General features: G+C 40.9%; 1 protein-coding gene across 6 annotated transcripts in view; it reads left to right on the top strand.

Annotated features, from left to right (window-relative positions):
* The first annotated feature begins 5,422 nt into the window (after window positions 1–5,422).
* The window catches only part of FMN1 (formin 1), a 389,771-nt gene continuing 367,581 nt past the window's right edge, over window positions 5,423–27,612 (top strand). For 3 of the 6 annotated variants that reach the window (XR_001154565.2, XM_012766323.3, XM_012766330.2), the window contains exons 1-2: window positions 5,931–6,141; window positions 19,811–19,875. The gene's annotated coding sequence lies outside the window, so the exon portion shown is untranslated. The other 3 variants (XM_012766332.2, XM_012766326.2, XM_076004232.1) reach the window with 3 other exon arrangements.

Genomic DNA, 27,612 nt, shown 5'->3' on the forward strand with positions numbered 1-27,612 from the left:
AGTGTCCTACATTTCCGAGGGATGTAATCATTGGTCTCATGGTTAAAATTTCCCATGGATGGCCTTTGCCTCTCATAGATTGTTTGTCTTGGGGTTGAAATAAATGCAAGATCTATCTTGGAGAATGTTGCATATATACATTCAGCTCAGGACAAAGAAGAACATAAACATTAGTGGTCCCGTGGCAGGTACTTTGGAATGAGCTTTTGTCATCCCCCATCGGTGGCAGACGAAGAAAGTGAGGCCTAGATTGGTTAAGGCGATTTGGGCTGGGTCACATAAATAGTCAGTGGAATGAAATGTTGAGCGTTTTCTAGAATTCTTTGTTATGCTGTCATTCCTGTTGGAGTACATCCCTTCCCTACGAGAAGGCGGACTCTGCTTGGGATTGCTCTAGCTGGGATGCTCCTCCAATGGCAACCCCTTCACCCTTCCAGGACTCATTCTCAAGTATCTTACTCTGTCTTCACTCCAACTGGTCTCTTGGACATCCATACACCAGTTCTATAGATTCCCTATCCCCTACATAAGCGCTTAAGTTAAAGAAACTCCTTGATTCAGCAGGTGATAAAACCAAGATGAGCTAAAAAGAGAAAGAAAAAAAAAAAAAAAGAAACTCCTTGCTCTGACTGGTCACATAATAGGAAGGTAGGACCCTGCAGCCACGGATAATGTCACCTGCCATATCCCACCTCTTTTCTCCTCACCTGGATTGGAGTCTTTTCAAATGGCACCACCAAAATGCTTGTGTTCTTTTCTCTGCACCTTGTTTCTCTGCTTCTTTTTTGATCAACTCTTTTGATTGTGGAGGTGAAGGCAAAACTTCCCCTTCGTCCTCAGAAGGTTTACTGAAAAATCAACTCACAGTAAAGAAGATTAATACGAGAAAAGTTATCAAATTTATTTATTATGTATACACGGGAACTGCCAGGAAATGAGGATTCAACTCCCCGGTGGGGTTCAGAAGCTTATATGCCTTTCTGGTAAAATGGGTTATGGGAGGGAAAGAGAAATTCTGTGGATGGGCAACAAAGGACCACTAGAGAGGATGAATGCACTGGGAAGGAAGATTAACTGGTAAATAGTTCTCTTTTGGAGTTTCAATGAGTCTCAGAGACTGGACATTATCTTCCTAAAGAGTCTGTTCAGGTGCGGTCACACCTCTGGTCTTACAGGAGGGGAGGAAAAGGACAATTGTTCTCCTAGGTGGGTCTGGATCTTAAGTAGATAAAGAAACTTCAAAGATCTGGGGAGAGTCAGTGGTGGTGGTGGTGGTGGTGGTGGTGGGGTTGGGAAGGTTAGAGAGACCTTGAGGCTTCTTCAGTCAGTCAGGTAGGTCAAAACATCATGTTTTGAGATATAATATTTCTAATTTCCTTCATGATTTTCTAGGTCACATATTGAAGTCACCCACTCACCTCAGGAAAGGACAGTGATTGAACTAAACAAAGTAGATCACTTTAATATACAAGGTGTTAGGGGGAATGAAAAGGTAAACCACAGACAATCCCTTCCTTCAAATTGCTTTGAATCCAGAGGAGGAAACACATGTATCTGCAGCCCATTATGAGGGACAGTGCAATAGGAAAAGTACAAACAACATGCTACAGACGCACAGAACTGGAAATTAACTCTGACAGGGAATGAGGAGAGGCTTCATGGAGGAAGAAGCATTTGACCTAGAGCTTAATGCTGGAAAGACCCATTAATCTCGTTCATTGAAAGGAGGCATTTATTGGTTGAATTATAGGCTTTCATTAACTGTAGAAGGTCATAGCAGGACTGGGAAGCTTTAGCTACAATATAGGATACATTTGAGTCCAAAGCCTGGCATAAGCTTCTCCTCCTCTTTTGGTAGGAAAGAGGTAGTTTAATCTTTTGAGAGAAATTAAAGAGTGATCCGTGGGCCTTAATGTTTCTTGCATTGGGAAGTAATGACAGGAGCATAAGTGAATATGTGTATTGCAGATGTTCCCATCCACTCTTCTCCCCTTTCCTCCCCACGCCCCCCCCCACTACAGTCTAGGGTCAAGAGCAAGCCTTTTGGGGCAGTAAGCTGCTGTAGTTATTAAATGCATTTCACACAGGTTAAATAGTGCTGAAGTTTTAGTTCAGCGGAATCATTTGCGAGTTTTTTTTTTTTTTGAGATAGAATCTTGCTCTGTTGCCCTGGCTAGAGTGTCAGCCTAGCTCACTCACAGCAACCTTAAACTCCTGGGCTCAAGCGATCCTCCTATCTCTCAGCCTCCCAAGTAACTGCAACTGCAGGCATGCGCCACCACTCCTGGTGGCTAATTTCTATTTTTCAGTAGAGATGGGGGTCTTGCTCTTGCTGAGGCTGGTCTTGAATGAATTCCTGACCTCAAGAGATCCTCTCGTCTCAGCTTCCCAGAGTGCTAGGATTACAGGCATGAGCAACTAAGCCTGGCCCATTTTGAGTATTTTACTAAAATGCAAATTCTAATTCAGTAGGTCTGGGATGGACCTGAGATTTTGCGTTTCCAAGAAGCAGGTAAGGTCAATCCCATTGGTCTTCTGACCATACTGTGGAGTGATCTTCACTCATTTATTTTACTAAAACTGAACTTTGAGGCAAAGAATAGAGTTTGGGAATGAATGGGGAATTATATGAAATCCTTCTACTTCCAACTGGAGATTTAAAAAGAGGACACATAAATAATATAATAACCCCCAGATAGGCTGGTACCATCATTTATATTTTCTTGGTTCCCTTTAGAAATTAGGGTACTTTCATAAGCAAATTGACCAAATTTGGTATTTTTAAATTCACAGGCATTGTATCATATATTTCTGTGAGGATTATTAGACATAGCCTTTTCTCTTAGGAAGACAGTATAGTGTAATGCAAAAATGTGTGCCTCTAAATTGGAAGGATTTGGAGCTAAGACTTTATTTATTTTATTTTATTTTGAGACAAGGTCTCACTGTGTTGCCCAGGCTAGAGTGCAGTGGTGTCATGGTGTCATGATAGCTCATTGCAGTCTCCAACTGCTGGGCTCAAGCAGTCCTCTTGCGTTGGCCTCCCAAAGTGCTAGAATTACAGGCATGAGCCACTGTGCCCTGCCCAGACTTTGTCTCAAATGTGCAATCTCAAGCGAGTTATTGCTCTCTCTAGTCTCAGTTTCTTCATCTCTGAAGTGGGGATAATACCTACCCTGTTGGGTGGTTATGAAAACTAATAATTATGTTAATAAAGTGATATTTTCAAGAATGGTGTCCTCAATGAGGTCGTGCTTCCCTGAGGTTAGGAAATAGGCTTTATAGAACTGGATATCCCCAGAGTCTAGTACAATATCTAACATACATGAGGCACTTAATAACTATTTATTAAACAAGGGGCATGTAAATGTCTATACCATTAACCTGTTAATTAGTGGATCTATAACCTTTAACTTATTTATATTTTGTCTTTATAAATAGACTCTTTGGGAAAATAATTTTCTCCCCCTTTCTCTTTAACAGCCCCCCTATTCCCTTGGCTTAGAACAAGTACATATTCCCAGGTTTGATTAAACGTTGGTGCTGGAATAAGACTTTGGGTTATCACTCTTCCCTTTCTAGGACTAAGATCTCATGACCATGGTATATTTATATTTTGTTGGTCTACTTTAAGAGAGTCTTACATCAATTAAAATCTTATTAGATTCAAGCCCTGTAAAAATTTACTTCCTTCTCATCAATATCAAATCACAGCTCCCTTCACTGAGCAAAGCTGACTTGCAATTGCTCCTAACACATTTCAGAGGTGACGCTTCACTCTTGGAAGTGCTTCTGAGGCAACAGTTTCAGGAAGTCAGTAGTGTGGGAACTGGATCCGTCTATGGCAGTTTTTCAGGTAAAAAGAAAAAAGCTTCAAAAAAAAGTTGCACTAATGCTTCTTATTCCTCCTCTAATTGATCATGTTGAGTTTTAAAAAGGAGAACTATTGACTAGTATTGACTCTACTTCTGTTTATGTGACCCAAGGACAATTACTTGACCTCTGGGAGCCTCAGTTTTCTTATCTATAAGTGGAATTTACATAGGGAAGATGTGAAGATTGAAAGAGATAATGTATATCTGTGCCTATCAGTGTTTGACTAATATTAAGAGTAAGAATAAATCAGAGTTCCCATAAACTATCATTTATTATTTCTAGGAAAAAAACTGAGAGAAAAATCACTTTAAAATATCTTCCCAATGTTTGCAATTAAATGCTCTACCATTGAGCTATACCCCCAATATCTTCCCATTTTTTTTTCATTTTTTTTAAAATTTTAAAACAGAACCTATTCTGGACATGATTCTATTTTCAAGTACCAGGTGGATGATACATTGTGCATTTATCAAGAAGCAGATTAAGGGCAATGCCCTTTCTTGCCTACCTACTTGGAAAAGATTTCAATGTTACCCAAATCACATACCAAAATTTGACGTCATTAAGGTCTCTCAAATCCCCTTATGAAAGGCTTGAAGGTAGTTTATTTCAGTAATGATTGGACTCTTATTTGGGGCAAAACAGTTTACCTTGGCATCAAGGTCTACACTGAGTCACCAGCACAGAAATTGTAGTAACAAGATCTTCAACTCTGCAGCTTTCAGACAAGCAGACAAACGGCCTTGTGAAGCCCAGGCCTCCTGACGTCCAGACTCAGTCTTTTTTATTTTTTACCCTAGATCCCCAAGGCCCTTGCTCATTTTTCTGCCTAAACCTATTTTGCTTTTAACTCAGTGTAGTCAAAGTGATTTACGCGCCATCCAGCAGTTCTGGTTTAAAAAGCACTTGGAGGGTGGGTGGGAGATGGGAAGAGGGTCTGACCTAAGGGTTTGGGTTTACGTGTGGATTCTATTTCTCGAGTTCTCCTCCTTTGTTCCTTTTAGCACTTATGAACGAGAACGGCTAGAACGAGTGTGCAGGGGCAAAGGGCGCAGTCCAGACCACCGGAGCGAAACAGCCTCTCCGCGTCCCGCCGCCGGCGTGGGAAGCGTGGGAATCTGGGGAGTCCCAGACCCGCTCCCTTCCCTCATCGCCGCGAGCCATTGCAGAGGTAAGCTCCGAGAGGTGCCTGGGAACCTGCAGACTGGGGACACGGGGCCGGGACTGGTTGTTGTCCTGGCTGTTCACCCTAGACCTAGCCCAGGTATACCCCCGCCTCCACCCCAGCAGCCTGGACCTGACGGTGCTGAGAGACCGTGCTGCGCCCCTGCCGGGCCCAGCGGCTCGGCTGCTGATTGGGCTCCGCCGTCTCCCGCCCCGCCTCCCCATCTCTCCGCCCAGGGCGCCGCTGCACGTTTCCATTGGTCGTGCGCCCTGCCTATCAGTTCACTGCTCACCTCCCCCAAACAGCCGGTCGGGCCGGCGCGTGCTGGGGAGGCGGGGCCTCTGGCCGGGGGGCGGGGCGAGGGCGGGGCCTCGACGGAGGTTGGCGCAGCGGCGGCTTCGGGCTCTGGCTCTGGACTGGAGCGCGGCATCCTCCTCACAGCCGCCACGGCTGCTGCACCTGGTCAGGTAAAGAGAGTCTTGTGTGTCCTGCTGTCCTGCCTGCCGTCTGCCCCGCCTCTTCTTCCCGACCAAAGGCTGCCCGCTCCGCCTCCCTCTGGCTTCAGGGTTCTCAGAATGAGGCATCAAATCTATTTGCCCTGCTATCTTATCTTCCCCCCCTTCTGCGTCCATTCCTCCAACTCCGACCACCAAGCTGCTCCGAAGTGCTTTGGTGGGCCCTCGGGTCACTCCAGCGCTCCTCACTACAGGACTGCCCTTAACTCTCAGGTCCCAGCCGTCTTGACCCACCAGTGCAGTCTCATTCCCAGCTTGGCACAGGAAGGGTGGAAGGGTGGGGGAGGGAGGGATGCAGCGCTTTATTTTGGAGCTGGGTGTGTTTAGATCAGAGGAGTTGCACCATGGTGGGGTTCGATTGGGAACCGAAGCTGCTTCATGATTTTGACTGGCAATGACTAGAAGGATATCCATTGCTGCTCTCTGTGCTTGTATTTGTAGGAGACATCACCATCACAGTTTTCTTCCTTCATTATCACCACCATCACCACATCATCACCACCACCACAGCGACCACCGCCATCACATCTCTCTTTCTTCATCAAAGCTCTTCAAGTTCTGTTAAGGCAGATTCTATTCAGGCATGTAAGTGCTGACTGCTTCCCCCCACCCCCATCCCCACCCCCAAATAACAAGCAATGTTTGTGCTCCCTGAGGCCAAAGCCAAGACCTCCTTTAACTCAAGGACAAGTATCTGGGAGCAGAGTATGAGCTGGGGGAAGGGGGTTCCTTATCTCCATTGCAGTTGAGATTGCCAAAGAAAACCATTTGTTTTAACCCACATTTCTACTTGCTGACTACTGCCGAGTCTCAACTTGGCTCTCACACATTCCTGATAGGCTGACCTGTGGTATAGGCCTGTGCAATATGGGTATTTCTGTCATGAAAGGTGAATGTCCCGACTCAAGCCTTTAAGAGGACCAGGTTAAGTAGCAGACAATCTGACTTTCTGCCACAGCGGCTCTGGTTTTACTAAAGCATGTTTACTCTCCATGTGTGCATAGGGGGTATGTGTCATCATATGCCATGCCACCTTGAGGGACCTAAGTTCCTGGGAGAGAGAATTATGTTCTGTTGTCTACGGCAGGAAGCATCTTACGGGCACACCACTGGGATTCAACAGCCATTGTTCAGCTTTTCTAGGGCTTACTGCAAGATCTCTTGGATCTCAGACTTATTAACCCTTTTTCAGGAGGGAAAACAGTAAAGCTGAGAATTGCATACCAGATTATGGTATGCAATTCCACTGTCATTGTGGAAGGTGTTGCTTTGAAAATATTATAAAAGTCCCAGGTCTTCTTGATCTGAGATGTCTAAACATTACTCTCCTTTCTTTCAATGGTGTTATATAGTCCAGTAGCAGGATCAATGAAAAGTTAGACATTGCAGGAACTAAGAAGCAGTAGCCTTACTGGAGGGAAACAATGGATAAGCGTTAGGAGGCAGTATATCACAATGGTTAAATCTATGAATCTCTTTGGCATAGGTTCAAATCCTGGACTAGCCACTTACTAGCTGAGTATTTTTGGCAAGTTGCTTACCTATTAAGCTTTAGTTTCTCATTTGTAAAATGGGGATAATATTACCTGCCTCATGGGAGAAGGTATGAGGATTAAATGAGATAATATAGGTGAAATGCTTAGTAGTTCCTAGCACATAATGAGTGGAGAATTAATGGTAACTGCTATCAACAGTACTAGACAACAAAGATAATAAAGACCAGCATTCTGTCCCTAAAAGTATGAATTCTTTCTCATTGTCTTTCTCCATCCATTTTAGGTCTCAGAGCTGATGCTAATGGGGGATGATAGTCTTCAGGTTTCTCATAGGACTATATCTTAGAGGGTGCCACTGATTGAAGCCACCCACATTTGGACAGACATTTCTCTCACCAGCCTTCACAAGTGCTTAGCAAGTTCTCAGTTAAGATACACCAAAGATGCAGCTTTAGAGAAGGTTTCTGGGTCTCTGAGCCTGTCATTGGCTGCTTCTTTCTCTCTGGATGTTCAATGCACTGACTTGGTAAATTGTGCTTTTCACAGAATCACTTGTGAACACATTGGTTTCTGCCCAGGGGAAGCAAAACTGCTTTTATTCAAATGTCCCTGGGAATTGAAGAAACTCTAACTGGCCAGCATGGAAGAACTGTGTTTTACGATATTTTTCTTCTGTAAGAATAGTATGTTTTTCCTTGCCCATGTAGAAAACATCAATTCAATAATTAGTGAATATCTATGTGGTTCAGTTTTTTTTTTTTTTTTTTTGAGACAGAGTCTCGCTTTGTTGCCCAGGCTAGAGTGAGTGCCATGGCATCAGCCTAGCTCACAGCAACCTCAAACTCCTGGGCTCAAGCAATCCTACTGCCTCAGCCTCCCGAGTAGCTGGGGCTACAGGCATGCACCACCATGCCTGGCTAATTTTTTCTATATATATTAGTTGGCCAATTGATTTCTTTCTATTTATAGTAGAGACGGGGTCTCGCTCTTGCTCAGGCTGGTTTCGAACTCCTGACCTCGAGCTATCTGCCCGCCTTGGCCTCCCAGAGTGCTAGGATTACAGGCATGAACCACTGCTCCTGGCCTATGTGGTTCAGTTTTGTGGTTTAGCAAGGAAGGTTAACAGTCCTATCTGCTCTTTGGAGATACTTTGAAATGTAGAGTACATTGTCAGCTGGGTGTGGGCACTCATGCCTGTAACAGTAGCACTCTGGGAGGCTGAGGCAGGTGGATAGCTTGAACTCAGGAGTTCAAGACCAGCCTGAGCAAGAGTGAGACCCTGTCTCTATAAAAATATGGAAATATTAGCCGGGTATGATGGTGCTTGCCTGTAGTCCCAGTTACTTGGGAGGCTGAGGCAGGAGGATCGCTTGAGCCCAGGAGCTTGAGGTTGCTGTGAGCTATGATGATGCCACTGCACTCTAGTGGGGGGGGGGTGACAGAGTGAGACTGTCTCAAAAAGAAAGGAAAAATAAAAATAGAGTGCATTGTCAATTATGTTAGTTAGAATCCTTTCTGTTTTGTGAGAAAGAAATCTAGCAGAAAGAATCCTAAGCAAAAATGAGCAGTTTGGCCTCACATTGCTGAGCCATGGCCAGACTCTATTGCTCTGTGAGGAAGCTGGTCTACCCCCAGGTGGGTCCTGAGATTTGGATGTTTTTGAGATTGCTAGGTTGCTTTTCGTCTCATTGTCTGTCTCTCTCATTTGGTCTTCTAGTTCTGCTCTCCCTGTTGGCCTTATTCTTTCCTGTCACAGACCCTGTCCTCTCAGTGCCTTCATAAGCTCTAGATTCACATCCTTCTAGCTCTGTATCCCAAGTGTCGCTCCCTTCTCCTCCAGTTCCAAAGTGATAATTCCCAGGAAAGAACTGTGGTTAATGAGGTCTTAGTTCCAGGCTTACCCCTGCCTAGACTAGACGCTTTGGCCAAGGGAATGAGATCCCCTAGATCTCTGTGATTGTTTCATAGTTTGTCTTCCTCCCTTTCCAGACACAAAACTGGTGAAACTGTTCCCAAAGGAAGGGGGAGAGGGAGCAGACTGGAACTTAATGTGATGATAGTAAATATCCTCAATGGAGGATTGAGAAATACATCTCCCCTACCTCATATACCATGCCTTGAAATCTAGTTTTCTGTTAAATCTTTAGACTCATGCAGAGCATCCAAGCTATGGTGTGTTTTAGATTATCTTACTTTTAATGGTTTTCTTATTAAAACTTGATCTGTATAAGTGTGAAAATTCATCAGGGATATTTAATAACATGCAGCGATTCTACCGTGGTAGTTTAATCATGTTTGGAGGTTATTCCTAATCCCTTGTTGGGACCTCATTTTAACAGCAGCCATTATTTTTAGATGTACATAGTCTCTGTCTTAAAAATCAGCTTAACTCTCAGCAGGTCCCAGCCTGTGTGCTGACAAAGTTACAGCCGTTAATCTGATTTGCTTGATCTTGCAGGGATGCTAAACCATGGGAATTGTATTCTCATGCAGCAAATATGAGCTTGCACCAACAGGCTGGCCTTGTGAAGGCACTGAAACATCCCTGTGTTTAGCATCTGTGCTGAAGTGCTGACAAAGCAGTCGTCTGTATGCCTTGTAAAATAATAATTACTAAAGTGGGAAGATGTAAAGAAGGCTGTGAACCTCCTTACCTTGTCAACATATAAAACCTAGGGCATGGGAAGTGGACCATTCTCTCTTCCTCAGGTTTCTCAAGTCCTCTGGCTAAGAGTAAAAAATGTCCCAGAGTAATCTGTATTTCTCTGGGCTTTGAACACATCCTGCTTTAGTACCTGTATGAGTGTATGAGGGTGGGGGAGGGAAAAGACAGTCGGACCTCCCCATGGACATCCTTACCTCACTGCTTCCCTGAAACGACCCAGATCTCTGTAATTCAACACTATAGGAAGCAGATTAAGTGTTTTAAAAAACCAATACACCTCTTCTTTCTTTAACTTAATCAAAACTGACTTGTTTTATCTTCTATCTTATCGATACTATGCCTACTTCTCATATATATATATATATATATTTTGAGACAGAGTCTCACTTTGTTGCCCAGGCTAGAGTGAGTGCCATGGCATCAGCCTAGCTTACAGCAACCTCAAACTCCTGAGCTCAAGCAATCCTCCTGCCTCAGCCCCCCTAGTAGCTGGGACTATAGACATGCGCCACCATGCCTAGCTAATTTTTTTTTCTATGTATATATTAGTTGCCCGATTAATTTCTTTCTATTTATAGTAGAGACGGGGTCTTGCTCTTGCTGAGGTTGGTTTCGAACTCCTGTGCTCAAACCATCCGCCTGCCTTGGCCTTCCAGAGAGCTAGGATTATAGGCGTGAGCCACTGCACCCAGCCTACTTCTTCTTTCTAAAGTGTCATAGATCATTGTTGAAAACCAATGCTTTTCAAATTAAATACTTTTTTTGCCTTGGTCTTCCAAGTGACAGGCTCTTGAGCAAAATATTGTGGCAGTAGGGACTTTTAAACATCTAGACATTAATTGAGAAGTAGCAGACACAGCCAGAAGGCTGACTGGGGAGGATGGATGAGGCTGCAAAAGTCAAGCAGCAGACACCATTATGTGGCTACTTGTACTAACATCCCTGCCATAGGCTTTCCACATCGCAGTAGGAGTGCTCTAGAGCATGTTTTTGTGAAAGAAACTCGGAGAACATAATAGGACCTGAAGACCAACACTTTAAAAATCCATCAAACAGAGCAGTGCTTGTTGTTAAACACCCCTTAGCCATAGTTGCCCTGGCTTCCTGTTTTTACCCACGTGGGTATCTACGCACACACATCCAGGTGCTCTCTCCAGTGATGTCCTCTGTGAAACAGGGAAGGAAAAATGCAGATGTTTCAAGAGGAGAGCCTGTTGACTTAGGAGAAACCCTTCCTGGTGATTTACGCACTGTGGTAGTTTTGGGAAACCACAAAGGCTTCCCAAACCATGATATTTGCACAAATGAAATTCAGATGAAATTGAACCAGTGGCATCATCCGTGGGTGAGAGAAAGTCCCTCTGAGCAGCACATGGGTGATCGTGACATTGTCTTATGCTTCCTGAAAGCTCTTCTTTAGTGTCCCAAGAACTCTTTTCAAGGTCTCAGTTTCACTAAGTATTAAAGAGCAGGGTTTCTGCTCTTTGATGTTGTAAGGATTGCTGAGCTAGGATGGAGAAAGTATTTGGGAATAATTACTGTCATAGTGTTTAATGATCTTTCTCCTCTGTGATAATTATATCTGGGCAAATATTGTTATGTTTAAATGTGTTCCATTCCTGCAAGGTGGTGAATAAGATCTTTATTTGTTACCGTTTCTAAAGGGGGCCTTGCTGCTTTGATCTGTTCACAGACTAAAAGCACATCACTATGGTCTTTGCTCTTTGAGGACTAATAAAATTGATTTCTCAATGTTACACCATGGGGTCCCTGTAACTTCTTGATGTTCTAATCTGAGAAAAATGTCCTCCAAGTCTATTCCAAGGGCATACAGTTAGGATGAATTGTATATTCCCTCTGTGTTCATCCTGAGCTTACTACAGAAGATTTAAATTCCTTCCTTTGGTTACCTAATCTGTTGGTACTACTGTGCAGTAGGTAAATGGTGCCATACCTCTCTCATAGATGAGGAAATCAGGAGGTTAATGTGTTTGCTTATGGGTATAGCTCTCAGTGGAATCTGGTAGTATTTACCCCACCTGCTAGGCTTGCATTCTACTTTCTTCTATGCTCTAGTAAGCCACAGAGAACATTCCTGCTTTAAACTTTCAAAGCGGGATAAACCATAAATAAAGTGCAGTATTCTGGGTATGGATCAGTAAAAAAGCAAGAGTTTTTTTTTTTTTTTTTAGGCATTAAAATTATTATCCTTTCTCTTTTTAGATGAAGGCAGCCACTATAGAAAATTTTCTAAGCCTAGCTTACATTTGGAAAGCTTTTCAAATAATTTTTTAAAAGCCCATAGATCTGCAGAAAATGGAATTTGTGTACAAAATTGGCATCTTTCCTGTCCTCATTTGTCAATGTCCTTGTCTCCTTTTATTTCTGTTTCCATTGTGGCATTCTCTACCTTTTACCTACAGGAGACTAGCTGGGATTTTGAATCCCCTCTTTCCTACCCACCCAATTCCCTAATAAATATGAACAGAACATATCACACATAATAGGGGGCACTGTCCTTGTGTTATGGTCACTTTCTGATTTGCCTTAGGCTTACCCTAACTTTAAACTCTAAAAACATACGTTGATTCTAATTTTCATGATTATTTGAAGAACTGAAGCTTCATGATGTTGCCGTGTCTTAAGAAAAACTCTGACAAATTGAGAAAAATATTTTTTCACGCAGCAGTATCTGATTTCTTATGCTTTAATTCTTGTACCCATATTATCCTCTAGGTAGGTGACAAGATATTTTTCTAATTATACAGTGAAGAAAACTGAGATGAGAGATAAAAAGTGACTTGCCCAAGGTCACTCATGGTCAGTGGCACAGCCAAGAATAGATCCAGGTCACCCGACTCCCTGGGCTTTGTTCATTACATCACTCAACTTCTCTTCAGGAAGTAAAAGCCCTGCAGACTACAAAAGTGAAGAGGGCAGTCAACTCTCAGAATCTTTTTTTTTCTCTCCATCTTTGGTTAGGATGTATTGATAGCTGCCAAATTGCAGCACTATTAGCTAAATTTAGGAACTTACTGGCACAGAATTGATTAAGAAAAACAAAATTCTGTTATCATAGTCTCAAATTGGGCAAATGACAAAGCAAAATGGAGAGGTAGCTGAAGACTGCAAAGTGGTTGTGTAGGGGGCTTCTGCTCAAGTCACATCTAAAAAGGAAGAGACACGCAGAAGAGAAGGAAGGGGACATATAGTCTAGTCTAAGCCTACATAAGTATAGGTTTGACATCCCAGGAGAACAGTGTCAGGAAAACTAAGGCCATGAATAAAAAGAGCATTTGAGAAAATGCTATGTCAATTTTTTAAAAAGAGGGCTTTTACCATTTCAATCAGTGCATGATGTACAATTCCTGCTGCTTGGAAAAGATGGGGTCAGAATCAGAGAGAGACAGAGAGGAAGCAGAACTACTCAATTCTCATTTTGCTCCTGTCTTTTTCATTCAAGCATAGTGTGAGAATCTCCATCTACAAAAACAGGTATGTAACAAGTATCTCATCTCTTTACTTTTTACAAACCATATTCATTTCTGTTTCAAGCTTTTTCTTTCTGGAAAGGTGGAAAGTAAGCTCAGTCCTTCTGCAGGTTACACTATCCCCTAGAGTTGGGTCAAAGCTCCAGGAGGGTCAGGCCACACTGGTTGCTCTGTAGTACCCAGTATTTCTGCTCACATGTCTGTCTCGGTTATAGTCGCCTTTGGCTGTATCCAAGTAGAGCTTGATCCACAGAAATCTTTTGGTGACGTTTTCTATGGTTCTTTCTGCCTCTATGTGTACCACATAGGGCTCTAGGGTCTTGTGGCCTCTCCGGGGACACTGTCAGGAAGCAGGGCCTGGGTACCCCCTCCTCCAAGGTCTACAAGCCTCTCTTCTCCCTTTCCCATCTGTGGAGAGGTAAGTCTTTTTTCAGGGACTCTTCATATTGATAAATCTCACTCCTTTTAATGTCCTTTGAGAAATTCCCTATATTCTTCTAGGTGTTTAGAATAATGGAAAACAAAACCCAGAAATATTCACAGGTTATTTCTCTTTTTCTCCTTACTGTATACCTCTCCTGAGGCAATACCAATTCTGATACCTGCTTTTGTGGGGTGCCAAGCAAAGGGAAAATACAAGGAGAAATAAAAATAAATGGAGATTCGTATCTCTGAACATTACTTTCTTTTGCAAGTGCAGTCATCTTGGATGTTTATTTTGTTCATATCTATTTCCATTTCTATGGGAATGACCCCAGTACATAGATAGGCATGGGGTCCCTCTGTAGGGACATGACCCTGTCTCTGGCCAGGACCCGTTAAACCAGGGATAGAAATCTGATCCAAGCTGGGCCAGATGGATTGTCTTCCCAAAGCCAGAGTTTTGGATTGAAAGATTGCAGTGACTACGAGTCACTGGAGTGATGTCACAGTAAGAGAAGTCCTCCAGGGAGGTGGCCACTGAGGCCATTCGAGGCTGTTTCTTTTTCCTACTCTTGGCTTTTCTGCTCTTTCTTTGGTTTCATGTAATCACCCATGAATTTTATGAAGTTGAATCTCCTTCTCTTTTCGCTTAAGGTAGCCCAAATCAGTTTCAGTTGCTCACAACCAAAAGTAATTCAAGAATGGCCTTTAAAACTATTAAGGCAGAAAAACATGGTGAAGAGGAAGCTGAAACACAGGATAGGTGAAGAGATGTTAAGATAGGATCTAGCTACTTAAGATGTGTTCATCTAGTTATTTAAAGTGGCAGTTGCTAGAATTGTATTTGTGATTCTAGAACAGCTTTTGGCATTTTTTTTTTTTGATGGAACTGTTTTAAACTGTGGGTGCTCCTTTGTAGTGGGGCCATTGACACACTAGAGAACAGCCAGAGGACATGCAGGATTTTCCAGGCTGACAGCTCTTTCATTTGAGGGCTTGCTGAAGAGGCTGGGGTAGTTTAGTAAGGATAAGATATCTGGGGAAATGTGACTGGCTATCAGGTGCTTAAAGGACAATTGGACAGGAGAGGAGTTGGATTTACTCATTGCAGCCCTGGAAGTGAGAACAAGCACCAGTGAAATGAGAATAGATTTTTTTTTTTTTTTCGAGATAGGGTTTTGCTCTGTCACCCTGGCCAGAGTGCAGTGGCATCATCACAGCTCACTGCAACTTCAAACTCTTGAACTCAAGCAATCCTCCTGCCTCAGCCTCCCTAGTAGCTAGGACTACAGGCATGTGCCACCACACCGGGCTAATTGTTCTATTTTTTTGTAGAGATGAGGTCTTGCTCTTGCTCAGGCTGGTTTTGAACTCCGGGCCTCAAGAAATCCTCCCCTGTCGGCCTCACACATTGCTAGGAATACAGGCATGAATCATCTTGCCTGGTCTGAGAATAGATTTTTACACGGAATAAGGGAGAAGTTCTTTACATTTAGAGCTATCTGGATGGAATGCCATGAGGTTTCCTTTTGGGGTAGAGAACTCTTTGCAATAGAAGAATTAAAGATGAGAGTGGATGGCTGTTCACAAGCATTGCAATGAAGGAGAGAGTGTGGTGTTGGGAGAGAGATGGGATGGGATAGATGGCATTTAAGTTTTCTTTAATATTCAATCATTTTTCCTATGAATATTATTAACTCCTTGACTAGACATGACAACCTACATTTTGACAGAATAAAATAGTAGTAAAAGAATTTCATGAAAATAATTTTATGAAAAATTTCTTCCTTTATTAAAAAAAAACACAGGCTATAAACTTCATTGAGAGAAGACATTTCTAAAAAGTTAAAAAAAAACCCAAAAGTTATTTTATATTCTCTAAATCAGACTAACAGTGATTAAAGTTTTCATAACCAGTGGTTCACTGAAATTTAAAAACTTTCTATAATAGTATTATAATAATACAAAACTCGGAGAATACCTAATTTCCACATGAAATGGAATAGATTCCTTGAGTAATATTTTAAAGAATTAATCAGAATACAAACTTTTCTCCCAAATAAATAAAAAAAAAATTGCCATGGCACCTTTTGAAGAACCTAAGCAGGTAGCTCAGATATGTTATCTACCACCTCCAAAATATGCATAAGCTAGTTCCTTTAACAGCTGTGTAACCATTGTGTATTTTAGATTATTATTCTTGACTAAGGGGAATACTCTCATTTGTCGCTTACCAGAGCAAGCAGATGCTGACATTCAATAATCATGTCTTAAACAAGAAGGAACAGGAAAGCCACTTAGTTTGAAAATCCTGATCTTAAAGACTCTATCAGACATAGTCTGATATCATGAAGCTTTTCATAATCTCTCACTCTTCGTGTAAAAACCAACCATTTATTAGCTCTTTATTTAATTAAGTGGATTGCACTTAGTATTCAAAAAAATGCAGTCTTTCCTGTTTTGTAAACAGTATTCTCAAGTAATTTTAAAGAAACCATTTATAATATAAGTTAAAAAAATCTCTTATTTTCTTTAAGATCTAAATTAAAAGGAAAGAAATATAAGCATGGATGTAGTGTCGGATATAAAATCCTTTTTTAAAAATTATTTTTTGAAATGTAAAAATTATAAAAAGGTATGAAGAAGAAAATAACTATGATCTATATTCCTACCACGAAAATTAACTACATCTTGGCATATTTGTTTTTTTCCTTGTAGTTTTAGGAAATACACTTTAAAAAAATAATATATATTAATTAAAAATTCAAATAAGGCAGAAAGTTACAAAGATAATTTTAAAAAATGGTCTCAAATACTGTTACCATTGTTAACCTTGGGTGACATTTCAGACAGCCACTTACCTATCTATCTAGATCTTTTAGATCTATCTATCTATCTAGATAGATAGATATTTAGAGAGCAATGCTTTTATAAAAATGAATAGAGATGCTATTTATAACAAAATAATATATTGATTCTTGAATTGTAAGCAATAAAAAGAGATTAAATTGAAACTAAAATAATGTTAAACTTCAAATAAGTTTACCTTATGTCAACATATATTATTTCTTTAAAAAAAATCTGGCTGAAAAAAGTATCATGAAGTTGAAGTCATTGTCCTTATATTGCTGTTTTTATAAATTATGTCCTTCTTTAGACAATATCAATTGACTCCTTTTTTGAAAGATTAACACTTTTGAAATTTCCTGTCTCCTCCCTCTTCCCACCACCTTCTGAGAATTATTAGATGTATTATTATTTCTATATCATTTAGGTTATAACATTCCATTTTGTTCTGTGAATATAATTTTGAGAGTTATTTAGTAGTAGCTCTATGCTTGAATGGATTTAATGCATACAACCCCTGGGTGTGGTATCCTTGTACTTTGTTTTCAGGTATTTTTGCTACATTTTGATAAACATCAGCCCTACTAATTTCACATAGTCATTCATAATCCCCAATAGTTTGGTTCTATTAAATTGTGTAAACCATTATTATTTATTCACTAAAATGTTATTGAGTGTCTACTTGGTGCTAGGCATTATTGAACTATAGAAATTCAATGTTGACTAACACCCAGTCTTTGTCCTCAAAAAGTGAGAGCACTTGACATATATTAAATTTGCACCATGTTAGCTCCATGAGAGATGTTTTATTATTTCTTTATTCTCATTGTCTATTGTAGGGCCTGGCTTTCTGCAGGCCCTGAATTAATACTTGCTTAATTGATTGGGCCTTTATGTGCCACTTATTGTGGTAAGTGCTTTAAATATTATATCCAATTTTATCTTGACAATAAACCAATTAGGTAGGCATTTATTGTCTCCATTTTACAGATGAGAAAGCCGAGTCACATTAAGTAAAATCCTAAAGTTACAACAAGGTTTGATTATAAAACTCATTTTATTTTCATGACACCAGCCTAGGTCATTTATATTGGATGTAATAGAGGAAAGAGGCACATGACTGCTGATTATAATACAGTGGGGTGAGTAATAAAATGGCATATATGTAGTATAGAGGTTGAGAGGCTGGTTGGTGTTAAATCTTCATTCTACCATTTATTAGTTCTCTCACCTCAACCCATTTCCTTCACTTCTCTAAGCCTCAGTTTCCTATCTGTAAAACGGGGTTAGCAGTGGGAGGATTAAATGCAACAATTCAGGTAAAATGTTTACCATAATGCCTGCCACAAGTGCTCAAGAAATAGTGGCTATCAATATTATTTTTACAAAGTGATTTAGATGCTCAAAAAAGGGATAATTTTCCCCCTGGATTTCCAGGGGAGGAGACATTTGTGCTCGGGCTCTACTGAAAGCATAGGCATTCATCAAGTGAGAGGTAGATGAGTCTTAGCAGAAAGAGAAACATGAAACATGGAGCGAGAGGTCCCCCTGAGTTGCACGATATCCGCATTACGCTATGTAACCCCTAAAACTTCCTTCCTTCCTTGTACATCTCGAGGGTGTCTGAACAGGAGTATCTGTGTTCAGAGAGGCTGGCTTGCAAATAGACCATCTTATCTTACTGGACCATCTTCCCATTGAGAAGGTGAATCAGTCAGTGTCTGTATAGCTCCGAAAAAATGTGAGGTGACAGGGAAGTTTTAGGGCTATTAGTCCAGGAGGCCAAGGGCTATCCCAGGCCAGCTTAAGAGCAGTGGATGACCCTAAGAAGGAGCCTACTGTCTGTCTGAGAGTCCCAAACAGCACTTCTCAACCATTCCTTTTTTCATTATTCCCTCTCTTTAGAAATTTCTTTTCCTAATTGTCTTCCTCTCATGAAATGTGAATACCACAGATAAACTACATATCTTTCTATGTACTGTTTGTTCATCTCTGCTTCATACATTAACCCCTTTTTGATTTTAACCCCTTTTTGAAAACCCACGGCAGTGAGCCAGACATCAGGGGGCCTTCTCAGGTAAGGTGCTTTCTGCAACTGACCTTGAACTTGAAGGCTTTAGCTGCTATGCTACAAAAAGCATAGCACTTTTCATTATGCTTCCAGTTGCACTTTCAATAATTCCTTCTGGAAAAATAATTTTGGCTACTGCACTAACCTCCAACCTGGTCTCTCTCTGCCTCCATAGTCTTTCAAGTTTATTTTCCATGTAGCAGCCCAAGTGACCTTTTAAAATTGTAATCAGATCTTGTCTCTCCCCAGCTTAAAACTCTCCAATAGCTTCCCATTGGACTTAGAATAAAAATTGAACTCTATATCATGGCCCACAAAGGTTACCTGATCTGGCCCCTGTCTGTTGCTCCAATCTAATCCAGAGGGGAGGGTGCTTTCATGAGCAGAAGGTCACAGGTGTTTGGTGCAAGCAGCTTTTGGTGTGTGGAGGTGTTGCAGACAGGACACCAGTGGGCATCCACAGCAGTGGCTACAACTCCAAAAGGGAATAGGAAAGGGGACTTGTCTACTCAGGAAGGTAAGGAGAGACATCTCTGAAAAAAAAATAATAGTGATGGAGCTATAATAAGAAAAATATTCAGGAGCAAAGCTATGCAAAAGAGGGATGAGTATCATAGTCCATGCAGAGGGAATGCCAGGACCCCCTGTGGCAGGAGGGAGCGGCCTGCATATGAACCACCCAAAGGTGACTGCATCTAGGGTGTGGTACAAAAATCAAGCTGGAAAATAAGTAGAGGCCCGACCACATAGGTCCTTTAGGGCTGTGTTAAGAGCTAAGAGCAAGAGAGCCTCTGAAGGTATTTGACTGCGTGTGACTAGCTGGGGAGGTGACGTAGTCAGATTTATTTTCTTTTAAATGATTGCTTTGGTTGCATTGTGGACACACGGTAGATGAGTGTAGACAGGTGTGCAGGCACTGCAGTGTAGGGTGGCCCACTGGCACCGGCTTACCTGGGACTTTGCTGACTTTAGCACTGAAAGGCCTGCATCCTCCTGGAAACGCCTCACTCACGGGCAGACCCGTGTGGTCGGCCACCCTGTGCTGCGCAGTGATTCAGGTGAGAAGTTAGGGTTCTCATGGAAGCTGCAGGATCTTCTCTTCCCTCCACTCAACCCCAGAAGAAAAAGGGTCAGCACCATGATTCCCTATTTCTGAAAGCCCCTTCAATCAGCCTCCCGATATATACAAAGGGCACAACGCCACCCACGCCTCCAGTGTGCAGATTGCTTCGAGTAAGCCTTGATTCTTTTGTCTGCACAGGCCTGGTGGCATCACGTTTTTGACATCTCAACGCCTGGAGCCTGCCCAAGCGAAGGCCGATGTAGGTAAGGAAGTGGACTGTGCAGTCCTGGCACCGCTGCTCGCTGTCAGGCTGCACTCTGGCCCTGGGCCTCTGCGCAGTGTGGTCCTCCCCAGCTTCCGGGTTCCGGCCTGTGTTCCCTCCTGTGTTCCCTCCCATGCTGTTAAGCCTCGCAGTCCCAGGAAAGCTGCCTCTCGGACCATGCTGCACATTAGTGGTTCCCAGTTGACCCCTAAATCAAGTAAATATTTCCACTCCTGGATTTTAAAGCTGCCTCCTCTTCTCTCCACTTGTCTTACTCTCCCTACTTTTTTCTTAGTCACCCAAGGCAGAAGACTTTTGTTACGAAACAGTCCAAAAGAATTGAGGGAGGAATACTGCTACTCCTACCCCTGCTATAAAGAGCTAACTAGGCTCAGTACGTGCCAGGCACTATTTTAAACACTTTACATATATATTTATCAATATTTGTATTAATTGTTGGACAGATAATTTATTGAGAACCCACGACTTTCTTGTTACTCTCTCAAGCACAGGACATAGCAGTGAGCAGTGAACAAAGCTCGTCTTTTCATGATGGTTACCTTCTCCGGTTGTGGGGAGAGTCAGAGAGTAACCAATAGACATATAACCAATAGATACAATGTGGCTGATGACACATTCCATGGAGACAGAGGTGCCAGGGAAAGGGACTTGAGAGTGTTGGTGCCTGTGGGCACTATTTGAAATTGGGTGACCAAGGAAGCCTTTCCCATGAGGCATCATTTGAGCAGATACCTGAAGGTAGCGAGAGATTGAGTCATAAAGATGCTGGGGCAGTTCAGGCAGAAGGAACAGAAAAAATATATATATATTTTTTCAGTTGATGTTGGAATACTAAAAGGACACCTTTCATTTTTCTCTCAGGGATAGGTCAAGGTTTCATAAATCTATTTCCCTCCTTGTTTAGTAGGTGGGAACATTTAGAAAGGTCTCTTTCTTCACTTCACATTCCCTCCTGCCATTTAATTTGTTTTTTAATGGAAATTTTGGCATCAATTTAGTTTTTTATTTTCTAATCTGACTTTTTGTACTTATTATTTCCTCCTTGATGAGTGTTCTAGTGGCAGAAAGCCAATTCTGTTCTTGATAATAATCTTATTATCTAATTGTATTAGTTGGAAAGTAAAACTCATGCTGTCATTAATCATTAATGCTGGCTACAAATAATGTGCTTTCATTTTCAGGCAGAGGTACAGGTTGGATTTATATCTTCAGATAATGATACTTTAATCTACTATTTACTGAATAGCTGTCATCTTTAAGGCATATACTGTAGGGAATGCAAAGATGGTGATGACAACAGACCCTCCCTTTAGGGAGCTTTTGTGCAAATAGGAGAAATGCGTCCCAAAAGGCTCTTTGACAGTAGGCAGGGTATATTGGGATTCTGGGATTCTTTTCCTGAATAATTCTATTCCTAGGGTCTGGAGTACATAATAATAATAACAGAAGTTACTAATACATTAAATAGTAATTACTATGTACCAGTCACTGTATTCTAAATTCCAATAGATCTATTGGGTATCATATTAACTAATCTTAGAGATGAGAAATTAAGGCATATAGAAATTACAAAGTTCTGTAGTGTTACCATGCTAAGTGGAAGAGCTGGGATTTGAACCTAGGCAGAAGCAATGCTAAAGTTGTGCTAGGGGATGGGAAGGAGGGATACTTCGGCCCTCAAGACTGAGGCATGGACCCCAGGGACAACCAGAAGTCCGAGTTCATGGGCACAGTTAGGATTGAGTCAAACACTCCAACATAGGTGGCTAAGCAGGTTTGTGACCCAAAGCAGGATATGGAGACATCATAAACTGGTTTAGAGTGGCAGATAGAGCCTGAGAAGGCCTAGAGTTAAAGATGCTTACCTTTATACATGGGCCAGGAGGAAGTGATTAAGAGCACCTCTTCAGATGGTACATGTTAAGTGCCAAATAAAGTGATTGGACCAAAGCAGGGACAAAAGCTTCAGGAGTCCTGGTATCACTTAGGTTAACAGTAAATTTTCTTCTACTACATAGGTGGAAATAATATACCTTGATTAGTTCATTCATTTTATACCCATTTTAATTTTTTTACGTTCAGTGCTCTTACTTTCAACACTATGTTTACTTTCCTTCTAGTTCTTGTATTACTGATGAAAGCTTAGCTTTCCTCCCTACATCTAAATTTCTTACACCATTTTCTTTGCCTGCCTCTACCCCTTGCTGTCTTGTGGTATCTTTTTTGACTCCGGAAGTCTGGGTTCTGGTCCCACTTGTGCCCTAACTTTACTGTCTACTTAGAAAGGTAATTTGGTGAGTTGCTTCCATTTCTCTGCAGGGTGGGATTATGGAATTGCATTGTAAATAGGGAAGATAAAAGGCAATTTTACAGGTGAGGACACTGAGATGCAAAGAGATTGACTTGAAAAAAAGTGCTCTGTTAGTAATTGGCAAAGCTGGACTTGAGCCCAAGCCTTCTGACTCCAAATTCATTGCTTTTTCCTCGGTCTATGCTGCCTGGGTGGAAACTATCTCACATGAAGATTGATCAGTCCCGGACCAGTTGTACATGGGGTGAGTTCTTCATATTCTATGACTTAAGGAGGAGGAATTAGTCAATGAAAGGGGTCTGTCTTTTGAATGAGACTTCAGCGTCCTGGGTCAGTTCTGTGAGGATTTTTGTTTGTTTGTTTGTTTGTTATTTATTTTTTCCAGCATATTATGGGGTACAAATGTTAAGGTTACATATATTGCCCTTGCTTCCCCTCCCCTCTCGAGTCAGAGCTTCAAGCATGTCCATCCCCCAGTTGGTGCGCATCACACTCATTATGTACGTATATACCCATCCCCTCCCCCCCAACCTGCCCGACACCCAATAAATGTTATTCCTATATGTCCACTTAGCTGTTGATCAGTTAATACCAATTTGCTGGTGAGTACATGTGGTGCTCATTTTTCCATTCTTGGGATACTTCACTTAATAGAATGGGTTCCAGCTCTATCCAGGAAAATATGAGAGGTGCTATATCACTGTTGTTTCTTATAGCTGAATAGTACTCCATGGTATACATATACCACATTTTATTAATCCATTCTTGGATTGATGGGCACTAGGGTTGTTTCCACATCTTTGCAATTGTGAATTGTGCTGCAATAAACATTCAAGTGCAGATGTCTTTTTCATAGTGACTTTTGTTCTTTTGGGTAGATGCCCAGTAATGAGATTGTTGGATCAAATGGTAATTCTACTTATATCTCTTTGAAGTATCTCCATATTCCTTTCACAGAAGTTGTATTAGTTTGCAGTCCCACCAGCAGTGTAGGAGTGTTCCTATCTCTCTGCATCCATGCCAACATTTATTGTTTGGGTACTTTTTGATAAAGGCCATTCTAACTGAAGATAAGTGATATCTCATTGTGGTTTTGATTTGCATTTCCCTGGTGATTAGAGAAATTGAACATTTTTTTCATATGTTTGTTGGCCATTAGTCTATCTTCTTTTGAAAGGTTTCTGTTCATGTCCTTTGCCCACTTTTAGATAGGGTTGTTTGATTTTTTCTTGCTGATTTTCCTGAGTTCTATATAGATTCTAGTTATCAGCCCTTTATCGGATGTGTAACCTGCAAATATTTTCTCCTATTCTGTAGGGTGTCTGTTTGCTCTTATGAGTTTCCTTGGCTGTGCAGAAGCTTTTTAATTTGATGAGGTCCCATTTATTTATTTTTGTTGTTGCTGTGATTGCCTGTGGGGTCTTCATCATAAATTCTTTGCATAGGCCAATATCTATAAGAGTTTTTCCAACATTTTCTTCTAGCATTCTTATAATTTCATGTCTTAGGTTTAAGTCTGTTATCCATTGTGAGTTGATTTTTGTGAGAGGAGACAGGTGCGGATACTGTTTCAGTTTTCTACATGTGGCTATCCAATTTTCCCAGCACCATTTATTGCATAAAGATTATTTTCCCCAGTGTATGTTTTTGTCTGCTTTGTCAAAGATTAGATGGCTATATGAAGATGGTTTTATACCTGGGTTCTCAGTTCTGTTCCATTGGTCTGTGTTTCTATCCTTGTGCCAGTATCATGCTATTTTAGTTACTATAGCCTTGTAGTAGAGCTTGAAGTCTGATAAATTGATGCCTCCCAATTTGTTCTTTTTGCTTAAGATTGCTTTTGCTATAAGGGGTCTTCTCTGATTCCATACGAAGTGTAGAATTATTTTTTCTGGATCTGTGAAAAATGATGTTGGTATTCTAATAGGGATTGCATTGAATCTGTAGATCACTTTAGGTAGTATAGACATTTTAACAATGTTGATTCTGCCAACCTATGAGCATGGTATGGTTTTCCACCTGTATACTTCCTATGCTATTTCCTTCCTCAATGTTTTGTAGTTTTACCTCCTTAGTTAACTATATTACTAGGTATTTTATTTTCTTTGTTGTTATTGTGAAGAGTATTCAGTCTTTGATTTGGTTCTCAGTTTGACTATTGTTGGCATATAGGAATGCTATTGATTTGTGTACATTGATTTTGTAACCTGAGACTTTGCTGAATTTGTTTATCAATTCCAGTAGTCTTATGGCAGAATCTTTGGGGTTTTCTAGATATAAGATCATATCATCAGCAAAGAGTGATAGCTTGACCTCTTCTGCCCCAATTTGGATGCCCTTGATTTCCTTCTCTTGTCTGATTGCTCTGGCTAGGACTTCCAGCACCATGTTGAACAGAAGTGGTGATAGAGGGCAACCTTGTCTGGTTCCAGTTCTAAGTGGGAATGCTTTCAATTTTACCCCATTCAGTATGATGTTGGCTGTGGGTTTGTCATATATGGCTTATATCATTTTTAGATAAGTCCGGTCTATGCCTATTTTATTATGTGTTCTTATCATAAAAGAGTATTGAATTTTGTCAAATGTTTTTCTGCGTATATTGAGAGGATCATATGGTCTTTGTTTTCGCTTCTATTTATGTGATGAATTACATTTATAGATTTGCATATGTTGAACCATCCCTGCATCTCTGAGATGAAGCCCATTTGGTTATGATGGATTCTTTTTTTGATAAGCACCAATTTTAACCTTCATCACTCCTCACTGGGCATTGTGGGGCAAGTTCTTCTCTAGGCTCTAAGAGAGACATTAAACTATGAGCACTAACATACTTTTAGGACAGAGAGGAATTCCTAATAGGATTTTTGCAAACCTTACATTTTCTTTGTCCTTGATTCTAGATGAATGATTTATTAATATATTCTGGTCAAGGGGCACATAGGTCATGGTGTTACTTGCTTAATAACCACAATCTTCTAACCATATTTTACTGAAGAAAAGGAAAATAATCCTTATATTAGAGGTCCCCTAAGGGTCTCCCAGAACAGATTCATTATCTGTCTCTGAACTTTTACGAAGTGAAATATTTTGTATCTTCTATGACACATGCAGAGACTTTTAAGACAGACCTAGATTCAAGTTCCATTTCTGTGACTTAACAGCTTTGTGAGTTTGGGGAAGTTACTTGACACCCCTAAGCTTACATGGTTCTCAGAAGTAAAATGGGAGAATTGCTAGTACCTACCCCAGAGGACTGTGAGAATTAAATGAACACGACATGGGATGCACTTAGCTAAGGGCTTCCTACTGGTCATGAAATGTTGGCTAATGTCATCTTCCTTCCTATTTCCTTCATGTTCTTCCTCCTCCTTCACCAAGTATGAATCTACCTATTTCATTACCTCACCTCAATCTTTAATTTTTACTGCTTGTCCCCAAATTGTTACCTTCCTACCTCTTGATTAGTTAACTAACAAAGATGAGCTTGGGAGACAGCAGTGGTGATTCCAGCTGTCCTTGTTAGATTGGGATGTAGTGCCTCCAACTCACTGCCCAGTACTTTCCTTACTGGGTTAGCCTCTTTCCACCCTGGGAACATACTTCTGTTTAAGCATTCTACATATAAGGTTACTGGTATTTTGTGATATACATTTGAAAATCACTAACTCTAATGGCAGATTTCATAAAATGACATTGGCTTAAGATGAATAGGGCCTTCTTTGATCTTCATGGTAAATATAAGAGTTTGTGAAACTCTAATACCAGTATGTCTCCCTGAGGTAATAGCAACAAAGCAAAAAGGAAGCAGACACACCTATGAAACAGTTGCTTATAGATTATAGTCTCCCATAGGATTCTGAGTATTTGATCGGTCAGGTAATTCTTCTAAAAAGGTATCTATTTCAAGATTTAATAAAATCATATTTAAATAAGAAAACTTTACCAAGGAGTTGCTTTGAGTCCACTTGCTTCACTCTGTATAGTACTATATTGCATTTTAAGTGATATCCAACAATAAATATTTTCTTCACGGCATTTTATTTCTTTGGTTTTCTTCTTCTTCTTCTTTTTTTTTTTTTTAAGAAAAGGTGATACCAGCAGTAGTTGGGCAGCGGAAAAAGCACTACACTGGGAGTCCAGAAACCTGGATTTGAGTCCCAGTTCCATTGCTCACTAGTTGTGTGACCAAGGGAAAGTCACTTTAAAATGTCTGGTCTCCTTTAGCTTCCTTGCGTGTACAGTGACAATGACAGCATCTGCTATGTCTGCCTCACAGGGTGGTTGTGCAGCTCAAATGGAAGTTCCCAGCCACACAGCTTCTTTTATGGAAGTCTTAGGTGTCATATTACTGTGATTTATGAAAATATTTTCAGCATTTTATACAATCTAAGCACACATGATGTGAGGTGATTAACATTAGTGGCTACGGGGAAGTGGGAGAGATGGAAGAGCACCCTTGTCTCTGAGAGTCTCCATGCCCCTCCCCTCCTCCCCAAGAGCTGTGCTCCGTGGCAGATCTTTAAATAGGAGAGTGCCCTCAAATCCCCCTCCTGGGTCTTTGATCCTCTGCAAAATCAGTTTGCAATTGTCTGTTAAACCAAAAAGCCTATTTAAACCCCTTGTTCTCTAATTGGAAAACCATTGTTCAAGAAGCACCTTCCTTAATGTGGAAATGCAAATTTGACTTAACATGTGCAATAATTGTTCCTTAAAGTTCTCATAAAAGCAAACTTCACAGAATGGGTTCACGTATTTAAAAAGATACTCCTAATATTTGAAAAGGGAACAATCTTTGTCTTACCAACTATAAAGTCAAATGTACCAAGCCCACTTTTTATGAGATGATATAAGTCGACCATTGTTGGTAAAGCCTCAAATGTTGAATGAGTAAGAATCTGGTATCTACCGATTCTTTTTTTAAATCATGGGGAAGGAGTTTATTCCCTCAGCATACTCTTGTATATCCCACAGATGATGATATTAGCCAGATAGTGACATAGACCCAGGGATGTGTTAAAGATCTCAAGAGCTTATGCTCTCATGGAGATCACATGGAAAGATGACATTCATTTGTGTTTATGTCATGAATCTTTGAAGAGGTAAGGGAAAGGTGAAGAAAGGATTCCCTGAAGTCTTTGAGAGAATCTTCAGTGCTCACACTTGCAGCATATCTGGGTATCTGAGTGGGTTGGTTTGTGGGTTAAAAAAGCAAAAAAAAAAAAAAAAAAAAAACAGCAAAAACACACAAAAAGGAGCTCCCTTTTTCCCCTTTGATAACCAGCTGTAACTTTGGCTAGAAATTTGTTGACTGAAATAATTCTATTGGCCAAAATTTGGCCTGTATTTTGTTTTGATAAAGATTGCTGGTATATTATAATAAGGCCTAGATTATAGTATTGGTAGTCT

The sequence above is a fragment of the Microcebus murinus genome, chromosome 6 (assembly GCF_040939455.1).
Source record: "Microcebus murinus isolate Inina chromosome 6, M.murinus_Inina_mat1.0, whole genome shotgun sequence".
Taxonomy (NCBI): Eukaryota; Metazoa; Chordata; class Mammalia; order Primates; family Cheirogaleidae; genus Microcebus; species Microcebus murinus.